Source organism: Podarcis liolepis (assembly GCF_965112155.1).
Source record: "Podarcis liolepis genome assembly, chromosome: 10".
Classification (NCBI taxonomy): Eukaryota; Metazoa; Chordata; class Lepidosauria; order Squamata; family Lacertidae; genus Podarcis; species Podarcis liolepis.
Genome location: NC_139562.1, coordinates 50100863 through 50113929, shown reverse-complemented (window position 1 = coordinate 50113929; position 13067 = coordinate 50100863). Strand labels below are relative to the sequence as shown.

Sequence of the window (13067 nt, the reverse complement as noted above, 5' to 3'; positions counted from 1 at the left end):
CTGCTCGCAAAAATGGCTGAATGAATGTATTCCAGCTGCAATGGAAATACTGTTTCGAGGGGGGTCTTGGAATGCAAAGCAGAGTGGACACAAAAGATAGGACAACTGCAGAAAACATGATTAAGGACCATATAGCAGGGCAAAAGCCCCACAACTTAATGACACAGGGAAACTGAAGCAAATAATGGAAGGTAAATCTAAAACAAAGGGGGAGGGACCCTATAATTTTATTTTACTCTGCTCCAGTATACCTTCTATCTCTGAAAAAGACAGGATAATATTCAAATGGAAATTTACCCAACAGAATATTGCTTTTGTATGCTGTTTATGGATATTAGCTTTCAGAACTAGCTATGTACTCAATGTGTTCCTCCACAGGTTTATTATAACAAACAGTAAAGACTGTGTTGCCTCATGCTTAAGAAACTGGGCTTTTTTCAGATATTATAAATGGCACCCCTAAGCTGTTGTCTAACAACCCTAAATATTCTTACATGAGTTTTGGTCTGATGAATTACAGCACTGCAAATCCCTGTCCCTTACTGGTAGGCAGGATTGGAAACATTTCAAGTGTCATGTTGCCCAAGGGCCAGAATGTTTGATCCTGGTGCTAAGAAACTTGAAATATTTCCATTCCTTTTGAGGTCAGGGTCTAAATACTTGATTCTGCCCAAAATTATATGGAAGATGAATTAACAGTATATCCACAAGAAATAGTAACAAGGTGAAGTACAGCCAGAAATGTTGACATGATGGGCTGCCATGTGTCCTCTTTTTTTCTGGACATGCCCTCCTTTTCATGGGTAGAGTCGTCATAGCGATCTATAGTTAAAAATAGAAGTTGGAAATGTGTCCTTTTTGCTCTTTAAAATATGGCAACCCAAATTTTTGTGCTCACATCTGCCAGAAAGTGGGTCCAGATTCTAATCGCTGAAGATGCTTTCAATTGATATGTTTTTTCAAAATCTCTCTGGAACGACTGCCAAAGGAGTGTTGCAACAGCAACCTGCTTGCGAATGAAGTGCCTATGTTATGTTGATTCACTTTGACCTGTGACGGTTTGTTCTGACGTATTCAACAACCCAATCTTCTTTACAAAACTCAAACTACATGCTTGACACCTGCATGCACAGAGGCAGGTACTTTTAGTATACATTTTTGTTGTTCCAGCAACAGCTGCCAAAACAGGACCGCTTTTTAACTCAGGAAACGTTTAAAGTGTAGACTCCGGTCAAGAGTTTGAAATAACTATTTCAGCTCGTTCAGTAACATTATCATGAATGGTACAGCTCTGGGGAAGCAACCTTGAAAAGTTTTGTTTTTGATTATTTCAGAGAAAGGGAGAATTGCGAAATGAAATGTGCTTTCAGTGAATAGTTGATGGACATCACAAGTGCAGCAATTATGGGAACAAGCTTTATCTCTGTCAGCACATCGGAAATGTCAAGTTGTTTTAAGGACGAAACTGGTACTTTCTGAATGGGAAGGCAGTGCTGTTCCATTGTTCCCTTTTTAGCTGGGTGGGGACAATAGAAAAGCAGTCACAGTTGTGATGCAAAGACTCAAGAGGTTATCTGTAAATACATAAGAACTCTGGTGGGTCAGAACAAGCTCATCTAGTTTGGCATTCTGTTAACACAGTGGTCACTATGGGAAGCCCTCAGGCAGACATTAGTACAGCATCATTCTCCAGCTCTTGTCCCCCAGGAACTGATGTTTAGAGGCAATAATTATAGCCATCATGACTAGTAGCCATGATTACATCCTTCTCTGAGAATCACAGACATAACTCTACTGCTGCATAATGATTGAAATAGAAGACTTCTCCCATAACCAAAAAGCTATTCCATTCATAGAACTGAGCCTTTGGAAACAACCCAGGACTACTATAAGCCACTCTTATAAGTAAGAAACAATGGGCCACATTTAGCCAAACAGAGCTTTCCCTTCCATTCTCTCCCCCCGGTACCCCCCAGAACAGTGCCAGGGGAAGGAGACAGGAGATCATTCCATCTGACAAGAGCAGAAATGTTTGGGAAGCCTTAGTGTGACACTGAATTCCCACCACCATTTTGATGTTACAGCAATGCTGTGGAAGCCATTTTCTGCAGCCTCACTCCATAGTGCTCTAGAACATTTAAAGGACCAGCATCAGGTCTCCAGTAGGTGATGACTGCTTAGACAGGGCCAGTGTGATTGGACCCACCTGCATGGCATTGGGACTTAAGTATTATAGCAGTGGTGTGAGGTTAGACCACAAAAAATGGCTCCTACAACACTATTTTAACCTGTAAAATATGCTTAAACATGGGCGATATTCAGAATTCAGTACAAGTATATATTGACCCAGTTCTCACATCACATCACACCAGTCTTAAACCATGGATTTATTGAGCGAACCATGCTTAAGCCAATGATGATCAAAGTAACTATGGTTTCTTTCATCCTACTCTGCACTCCTTCCACTCTGAATTCTTCCTGCCTAAGCTGTTTTTCTGCCTGACATCCCAGCTGCTGGCATTTCCTTGCAGAATCACCATTTCCCTTTATGCTGGTCAGCAGCAAAAGAGCAAGGATGTGACTTTTCATCAAACAATTGCTCTTCCCTTCCATGGCAGCCATTTTGTGTCATTCCACACCCCTATGGCTGCCTTTTTGTGACTCCTGTTTTATTCCAATGCAATGTACTTCGTGGGTTTTTGCCCTGAAACCCCATACCCACCTGCCAGGTTTTCAATGTGATATTTCAATGCTCGTGGATTACATCATAGGGATTTCTTTTTCTCTTTCATTCCTGGCTTTCTTGCAAATAGGTTCAAGCATAAAACATAGAACGGTATTCTAAGCATGCACACTATAACTCCGCAGTGAGAATAATCAAAGGGCATATTGCAATGCGGTATGTTTTATATGTTTCCTGAAGCCATTGAAAATGAATACAGATGCCAAGCTGGGGTTTGAGCTTAAAACACTGGATGGTCCCATTATTGTGTATGTGCATGCCTCCTTCAAAGATGCCTCATTATTCATGGCACCTTTGAAAATGGGCATAGCAACATCTCATGATAACACTTCATGCAGCTAATGAAGTCCACAAAACCTTATACCATAATAAATATGTTTAGTCTTTAAGGCGCCACAAGACTTTGTTGATTTTGCTTGTTATTACTTTGGTGTTAGGAATGATAACAATGGCCTGGCTGGTCCACACATCATGTTAAGCCACAATATGGCTTAATGTGACTGTGCTTCCACCGATTTTGTTTCTCCCTGGGTTTTCAAGGTCAATGCAGGATGGTAGCCACGCCAAAGTTTGACTTGGCGTCTTGTGTGAACCCAAAATCGTGGTTAAGGTCTTCCCTATTTAACCATGACCTGTAACCGTAGGGCAAAGCTTGGCTATAGAGTGTGGTTAAGGAGTAGTAGAGACCTTAACCACGATCCGAAGTTCAGATAACTTGCTAAGCCAAATGTTGGCTTTGTTGCCATGCCTGGGAAAAAAGCCAAAATTTGGCTTAGTGTGAAGGAGAAACACAACCAATGAATGAAACAGTGAATGAGGATACAGACAGAATGAAATGCAGGTCTCTCCCAATAATATAACTTAATATTGTGCCGTTCTGCTTTGCAAATATTATCAAATGAATTCTCCTTAAACATTTTACAGAAGTCGCATCCCCTGCACAGGCAAAATAATGAATTGACTCTACTATAAAAGCAGGCAGGTAGAATCTGTGTTATTAAATTCAAAAAAAGAATGCACTTATCCTTTTTTATAATAAAAGTGTCATAGCTTTTAAGTTCTCAGCTAAAATCATTTGTAAAAGCAACAAGATGTATTATGGGATCTTAATGTTTGAGACAAATGCCGGCTCATTCTCCTCACCGTATCTTTGTATGCTTTCGGAAAGCAGTCTGGGTTCGCTATTATTTCAGCATTTCATTTCTGCCTTGTGAAGATACCAAAGCCTGCATACCATGCCACCAAGAAAAGTCAGCCTCATCAAAGCCATCACATTAGCTTCCCCACACAACTGAGGTTTTCTTCTGGACAGATCTGGGAGACAAATGTTTCTTACTGCACTTACAGTTCCGTGGCCAGCTTTGAAAATATCATTCAGTCTGAAATACAGTATTTGGATCTCATTGTCAGGAAATAATACACTCTACAAGTCCATTATTTCCGCCATTGTCATATAGACAAAAGATAGTTTCAAGCACTTTCCCCCCTGCTAAAACTTAAGTTGTTGCCACTTCCTTTGATGACAATAATTAGCCCAGACTATCCTGCATTTATATAAACCCAAGAGAGCAAAGGGAGTCAATGAGGCCTCTTTTAAGTTCCTTCCTGCCTTATCTATTGTGGCAGGTTGGCATTCTACAGAATGATAGGCACAGTCTACAAATGAGTTGGTGACTGTGGTCACCAACCTGCTTGCACAGGTTTTGCATTTTGGTGGGAATATGGGATTGCTTAAATTACACTAAAGTGGAAGATACTGCATTTTATTTTTTTTGATCCGCAAAACTGATGTGGAAAACATAAAATTGTATTTAGCATAAATGGAATTTATTTTTTTTATCTATTATTTAGTTGAAATGATCTGTTTACCAATTAAGTACATCAGCAGGGAGACATCGTCTTTGCATCTCACACATCCATTCATCCTCTGATGTAGCCTGAAGCGATGATGATCAATTATTCAGCAAGGCATTTTAAGCTGCATCCATCCTTTCATAGCATGTCATCAGCTAAATTGCAAGCCACAGCAAAAGAAAGAAAACAAATATGATATTTCCTAAGCCTCTCTGAAACTTCAGTTGCTAGAGGAGGGTTTCAACGGAGTCATCAGTGTTGCTAGAAGAGAATGCATTCCCAGTTTTTACGTGCTATTCTCAGAATGAAACACTGCTTCCAGTTGTCCAAACATGCAGCCTTATTAATTAAAAGAAACAAAAAACCCATCAGTCACACTGCATTATCTCATATCTTTGCCTCCAGACAGAACTGACAGCATACCAATAGGACTAGAAGGAATGGATTTGAGAGTGATTGCTGGTCTTATTTGAACAAGGAACAGTAATAATCCGTCCACCTTCTAATGTTACAGACCTTGACCTTGTAGGGAAAACTGTGCTCTGATTGTACAAAAGGCAACATCTTAAAGTCAAGTAAGCTGCACTGATGATTTTTTTTTATCTGCACCTCCTTCAATTACATATTGTGCTAGACTTGTTTTAGTTTCTGTTTGCATTAATAAATTAAAAAAAAATGTATGCAAGATTAAAATTAGCCAGGATATAAATGGAAATTGACAGCTACAGATAGGTAAAAGGTAAAGGTAAAGGACTCCTGGACAGTTAAGTTCAGTCAAAGGTGACTATGGGGTTGCAGTGCTCATCTTGCTTTCAGGCCAAGGGAGATGGTGTTTGTCCACAGACAGCTTTCCGGGTCATGTGGCCAGCATGAATAAACAGCTTCTGGCACAACGGGACACCGTGATGGAAACCAGAGCACACAGAAACGTTGTTTACCTTCCCCTGCTGCAGCGGTACCTATTTATCTACTTGCACTTGCATGCTTTCGAACTGCTAGGTTGGCAGGAGTTGGGACAGAACAACGGGAGCTCACCCCATTGAGGGGATTCGAACCGCCAACCTTCTGATCGGCAAGCCCAAGAGGCTCAGTGGTTTAGACCACAGCACCACCTCATCCTTATCTCTAACCCAGGGTAGGGCCAGAAAACCATCATCCCCGAGCATTGGCTGTGCTGCCAACATTGATGGAAGGCCAACAGCATCTGGGGTTGTTACAAGTTCTTTGTCTCTGCCACTAACACCCTGCCTAAAAAAATAGTAATTTTCCCTATTCCTCTGGAAGATGCTCAGAATAAAACTAGAAGGAGCTAGGGAGCTGCCACAACAAATGCCTCTAAGAACTCTGACCATTTGCTCAGTGGCTCTGCTTCTTTCTGCTTGTATATGATGTTCTACTTTGACTTTCAGTACAATGAAACGATAACAAAATTATGGGATTCTTTTGATTCAAAGCAAATCACCTGCTGTCGAGAAGTAATCTGGGATGTTATCTTGTGCAGTTGTTTTCTGTACCCTCTCCTTGCCAGTTTCTGTTGCCCTTGTTTGTAATTTGTGAGAGTTCCCAAGTACTCCAGAAGCAGCTAATGAGTCTCCTGAAATATGTTTACAATTGCTTATTGCAGAGGTTTTCAACCTTTTTGAGTCCACAGCTTCTTTGACCAGCTACATTCTTTCTGTGGCACCCCTGTGGGGCTCAGGAGCCCAGTTATGTCAGCCCTTGCTTGCAGAGCTGGCAGCCCCTCACCCCTTTTTGAACACCCCCCTTGTGGAGTGTTCCCTCAGCCTCCTCTCCTATCCCCTCTCCTTGGGAGTCCTCTGGGAAGCCACTTCCGTCCCAGTCTCTGAGCTACCGCCCCCCCCCACCCCAAAGAGGGGTGCCTTCACACTGCCTCACAGGTGTCTAGAAAGAGGATGCCCCCAGCCTTAGTGGCCCTACAGTGACTGGCCAAAGGTGAACATGAGGCCAGCACCTTACCTTGGGAAGCAGCAGTAGCAGCAACAACAGGTGCTGCCAGGCTTGCATGGTGGAAAAGCTCCCCTTTGGTGTTGGACGCTCAGCTCCCAGGCAGGCATTGCACACAACAAGCACTAGAAAGGCCAGCACAGTGTCACGGTCCGGTCTACGGGCGATCAAAGTCCTGGCTGAGGACGTCAGGACCGGGGGCAAGATGGCGGGGTGGGAGCAGGAACAAGAGTCCAGAAGCCAGGGGTCTGAGGGTCAGGAAGCAAGGAGACACGAAGTCAAGGGTCCGAGGGTCGAGAAGCAAGGAGTCACGAAGTCAAGGGTCTGAGGTTCGAGAAGCAAGGAGTCAAGAAACCGAGGTCAGAGGATCAGGAAGCAAGAAGCCAAACAGAGCAAGGCAGGAAATGAGTTGCTGTGGCAAAGAGCCAAAGGGAAATGCTGACCTTATATCCCCTTCCTGGCTCTTGCCACCAGCTGCAGCGACTTACCAAGTGGCCTCACTTGTGCGGCCACGCCTTGCCTCTCCAGAACAAACTTAAGAAGGCCCTAGTCCTGCGAAGCCCTACAGGTCACAGGGCCTGGCTCCTGCACACACTCCTGACACACAGGGCCTGTCTGTATACCCAGCCTCCCACTTGTCTGTCAGTTCCCAACAACAAGGGCTGGCGGACTGGCTGGCTGGGCTCCCTCACTTGCTTACTCCAAGGCCGCCTCAACTCCTGGCAACCAGCACCCCTTGGCCAGCCCCAGAGGGACCATTCGCCCGGAGAGCTTGTAGCCAGGGCTGCTGCAACAAACAGCTGTGCAAGCCTTCGGGAGGCAGAGACTCAAGAGCGTATCAGAGGAGGGAGGGAAGGAAGAGGGACAGAGGCCAGTGTTTCCTGGCATCACCCCTCCCCATCATTCAATGCACCCCAGGGTGCCACAGTACACTGGTTGAAAACCACTGGCTATCCTATATGATATGAATCCACCTAACCTCTATTGAACTCAATGGAACTTTATTCTGAGTGGGTATTTATAGGATTGCGCTGTTAATTTGAGTTCACATAGTTGTTATTTATAAAGTGGCATCAACGTCCACGGCACTTTCTAGAGGGTCATAAACAAATAATCAAACAAAAACCAGGCCCCTGCCACCAAGGAATTTACAATCTAAACATCAATTAATTCTTTTTGTGGAATTTCATAAAACAGTTAAAATCCACCTTCCTAATAATAAATCATCACCCATACAAACCTAGCCACAATGCTTAATCAGCAGCAAAAAATACAGTTAAAAAAATATGTATAAACATTTGTTCAAGCTGTATTTCACAGCCTTTCAATATACAGTAATGTGAATTCTATATGCCTGTTAATAGCCACAATTATTATTATTATTATTATTATTATTATTATTATTATTATTATTATTATTATTATTATTTTGCAAGAAAAACACACTAAAGGCATAAAAGGCTCAAGGTCCTTCACAAAGATAGATCTCTTTTTCTCTTGCAGAGCCAAATTGCTCTTCTCTACCTTTGAGGCATCAGTATTTTTCACACGTTTAATACAGATCTTTGACACACTTTCCCCCACCCCTTTCATGTATTATGTTGCCATGGGTGTTCTCGTCTTTTGCCTGAAATGCCAACGTGGATAAGTGGCTATTATCTTCCTAAATTTATTCACTTTAGTAATAAACTCTGCTTGAGCTGTTACAGGTCAGCCAGCCTCTTTAAAAGCTATTAATATGTGACAGGCATTAAATTAACCTTTAGAGTAAGGGGTGGCTAGCATGCAGCCTCCCAGATGTTGTTGAACTCCATCTCCCATCAGCCCCAGCCAGCATGGTCCATGGAGTCCGCAGTAACATCTGGAGAGACACAGGTTAGCCATCTCTACTTTAGGGTGAAAAATCTTATAGACTCTTAATGGAACAAATACTGCCACAGGTTCATTTTCAGGAAGTCAGCTGTGAATTACATCTTGCAAATACTGATGAGAATAAGATTGCTCTGTGCAAAACCCTGTAAGGAAGCCATGTGTTAGGAGAGCTCTCTATATGTCAAGAGTGGCTCCAAGGCCAGTACAAGCATTTCCAATCAAGCGTGCCTCCTCTTGAATGAATAACCTGGGATAAGGAAAGTGATAAAGGTGTCCAACCCACTGAGTTTGGTTAGCCAGGACTGGGTGGCTGGCCAGGGCTGGCCAAAACACACAGCTAGAAACAAGATGGTGGCTAGAGCATTAAACTAGGCTCATATCAACAACATACTGTACATTTAAAACCCAGTAACAGTGGTACCTCGGGTTAAGTACTTAATTCGTTCCGGAGGTCCATTCTAAACCTGAAACTGTTCTTAACCTGAGGTACCACTTTAGCTAATGGGGCCTCCCACTGCTGCTGTGCCACCGCCGCACGATTTCTGTTCTCATCCTGAAGCAAAGTTCTTAGCCCGAGGTACTATTTCTGGGTTAGCGGAGTCTGTAACCTGAAGCATCTGTAACCTGAAGCATCTGTAACCTGAGGTACCACTGTATATCACTTCAGCACTTGTGACAGGGCAGATAGATAGTCAAAGCTGGGGGGAAATTTGGGAGAATCGTACATTGCAAATGCTGTCTATAAGTATAAAAGAAAATGATTATAAATTAATTTGGAGATGGTACTTAACACCAGTCAGATTAAATCAAATAAACAAGGCATATTCGGGGTTATGTTGGAGGGGATCCCAGGAAACAGGGAATTAGGTTCACGTGTGGTGGGGGTGTAAATATGTACAATTTTTTTTGGCAAAGGGTGTTTAAGGAGATAACAGAAATCACTGGGTTAAAGCTGATCAAAAGTCCAGAGGTAGCATTATTATCAATTTACGATGGGGTGGAAGGTTCACAGCACATGAAGGACTTGCTCACAAATTCATTGACAGCTGCACAAATTGTTATAGCTTGAAAGTGGGGCAAGAAGAATAAAAAATGGAAGAATGGTATAAAGAGATGTGGGATATACGGTAGCTATTTATGATAAATTAACATGTGCCATTAAAGTCAGATTGGGAATATATAGGAGAAATTATTTTGAGGAGATATGGAGGGTATTTGTAGAATTTGTACTGTTAAGACGGAAAGGGGTCAAACCATCGGAAAAGGGGTTGAAATTTTGGGAGTTTGGATAGTTACAATGGAATGGTTTTGGTGGTGGGGTGCACATTTTTATTCTTATTGATTTATGATTATTACTTTGTCAAAATAATACACTGGTACCTCAGGTTAAGTACTTAATTCATTCCGGAGATCCATTCTTAACCTGAAACTGTTCTTAACCTGAAGCACCACTTTAGCTAATGGGGCCTCCTGCTGCCACCGCGCCGCCAGAGCACAATTTCTGTTCTTATCCTGAAGCAAAGTTCTTAACCTGAAGCACTATTTCTGGGTTAGCGGAGTCTGTAACCTGAAGCGTATGTAACACGAGGTACTACTGTAATAACAATAAAAACACTCATGGCTTTCCCCCAAATAATCCTGGGAACTGTATTTTAACCCTCATAGAGCTACTATTCCCTGTCCCCTGAATAAATTAGTTCCCAGGATTATTGGTGGGGAAGCCAAGACTGTTAAGCTGATAGATGAGTGCTTTAAATGTATGGTGCGAGTATCATTTAGGACATGGGAGACATAACGTCATAAGGTGAACCAGAATTCCTCCATGGCCCTGGTGCAGTCTCATATCTCTCTCTCTCTCTCTCTCTCTCTCTCTCTCTCTCTCTCTCTCTCTCACACACACACACACACACACACACACGCCTGTTGTGAAAATGAATGTTATTCAGGGCTTTTTTCAGCCAGAACTTGCCGGAACTCAGTTCCGGCACCTATCAGGTGCGTGGGGAGAACTCTGTATACTGCTTTGAGCTGCCTGGGGGTAAAAATGGGAAACTGCAGAAAAATCAGTGTAAAGAAAGTCAGACCTGTCAGCTTGGTATTCAAAGAAATAGGTAATTTAAGTGAACTCTAAAGACCCTGTGCTACCTAAGGGTCTCGCATCCTCCCCACTAACAACTTTCACTGTTCACCTCAGCCTCTATGTATGGGGACATTGGAGATGACATCAGTTGGGTAAGGACTGACGGTTGTGTGGGCGCATTATTTGTGTCTGCTGAGACACAGAAAAAATTGTTTGGGCTCTGTCGAACTACTGAAACTGCTTGTGACCTGTTTTCCTACAAGAGTATGCATATACTCATCCCTTCTAATCATATGCATGACAAATGAACTGAATATTTGAGAGTAAGTTTTGACTAAATCAGATGATAATTGCGAAAAGATGGAGAAATGTAAGCAAAAGTAGAGCTTAAGTAAATGGATAACAGGGAAAGAAAACAAAACATTTAAGGAAGCTCAAAGGGTAAGAAAATGACTGTGCTCTTAACAACGTTAAAATAGAAATAATATACATTTAATAATAGTAGTAATAATAATAATAATAATAATAATAATAATAATAATAATAATAATAATTTATACCCCGCCCATCTGGCTGGGCTTCCCCAGCCACTCTGGGCGGCTTCCAACAAAATATTAAAATACAGTAATGCATCAAACATTAAAAGCTTCCCTAAACAGGGCGGCCTTCAGATGTCTTCCAAAAGTCTGGTAGTTGTTGTTCTCTTTGATATCTGGTGGGAGGGTGTCCCATAGGGCGGGTGCCACTACCGAGAAGGCCCTCTGCCTGGTCCCCTGTAACTTGGCTTCTCGCAGTGAGGCCCTCGGAACTGGACCTCAGTGTCCGGGTAGAACGATGGGGGTGGAGACACTCCTTCAGGTATACTGGGCCGAGGCCGTTTAGGACTTTAAAGGTCACCACCAACACTTTGAATTGTGCTCAGAAACGTACTGGGAGCCAATGTAGGTCTTTCAAGACCGGTTTTATGTGGTCTCAGCGGCTGCTCCCAGTCACCAGTCTAGCTGTCACATTCTGGATTAGTTGTAGTTAATAAAGCTCCATAAATTATACTATGCTCATTTACCATATCAGGGGTCAGAAGACAGCAGATAATCAGTTTCATGTGGACAGTGGAGAATAGGACTGTTGTCTGAAGTGCTATTTTTGCATGTCTAAAAGCTTGCACATAATTCCCCCCCCCCCCGTAGAAGAAAAGTCTCCTATGTCATGCCACCTTGTCATGCAAAACAAGTGGTTGGTGTGAGTTCTTTGTAATCCAGGCCTATAGACCTGCCTTTCTTTCAAACATCCTGCATTAGGTGTAGCATTCAACCTTATAACCATACAGAAATAGTTGCTTATTTAGCAGAAACAGGGCTTCCGCTTAGAATAAGGAATGGCAATGTAGTAGCCTAGATAGTTGGCCTAAAGGAGTTTTCTGAAATAGCTTCAGCACCTCTGGCAAACTAACATTGGTAGATTTTTGAATGGTGCATAATATGCCCAGTGCTCTTGGCATCCATAGTGGCAAAATACGAGCAGTGTTATTCTATATTCATGCTTGCTTAGGCAAAGCCATACATAGAGTTTGTATACACACATAAAAAAAACATACACACATACATACATACATACACAGAGGTGACTTGTAGTCCCCCAGCATTCATTAGGACTCCAACTCCCATCAGTCCCAGCCAGTACGGCCAATGGTCAGGGATGATGTGAGCTGGATTTCAACAACATCTGGAAGTTCCCCATCCCTGCCTTAAAAATTTGGCCCTAATCATTTGCTTACATAAGCAGTACAGGGCTTATGCATTTATTTAGCCCCCGATGGATTATTCCAAAGTGCAGCAGCTTGCAGAACTGAATCTTTTATCTGCTGCCTTGTGAATTATAATAAACGCAGTTAGTTCCAGGAAGCCATGTGATCGCTTGCAACGTATCACTGTTGCTATGATTTCTAAACTTGGATGTCCTCTAACTTCCCTTAGCTGCATAATGATAAGAAAGGGCTACAGGGGATTGGTTCGCTCTGGTGCAGGATTCTTTCCCCACTTCCAAACAGTTGCCTTTGATGGTCTTATAACCTTGGTGATGCATTTGATCTGAAACTCTCCCGAGGAATCATCATATTAATCAGACAGGAAGATTCCTACATTGATGTCTCAGGAATTGCTTCAAGCTAGTATGACCTCTATGTCTCACCAGGGACTAAGCCTTTCATATATGCTTTTATCTCATCCTGTTGACCTAATTGCTATAACTCGCTGCTTGCTGGTTTACTGACTTCATCTCTCACTCTTTTTTGGGAGGAGGGGAAGGACAGGAGAGATACACCTGTGCAAAAACACAGCTGCTAAGAACACACCAGAGAGCCAGGATATAGAACAATTTGGCATAGTAGAATATTAGTTTTCAAGCTACAGTAGTCATTTTAGGGACGCAGGTGGCGCTGTGGGTTAAACCACAGGGCCTAGGACTTGCCAATCAGAAGGTCGGCAGTTCAAATCCCCGCAACAGGGGGTGAGCTCCCGTTGCTCAGTCCCTGCTCCTGCCAACCTAGCAGTTTGA

The 13067-nt window shown here is 42.7% G+C and overlaps 1 long non-coding RNA gene across 1 annotated transcript; it reads right to left on the bottom strand.

Moving 5' to 3' along the window:
* Positions 1–4548: 4548 nt before the first annotated feature.
* Positions 4549–7647, bottom strand: LOC310687430. Its single transcript, XR_014516423.1, has 2 exons — positions 6575–7647; positions 4549–4936 (listed from the first exon to the last, which is right to left on the bottom strand). It is a non-coding gene; the product is annotated as an uncharacterized lncRNA (long non-coding RNA).
* Positions 7648–13067: the final 5420 nt, after the last annotated feature.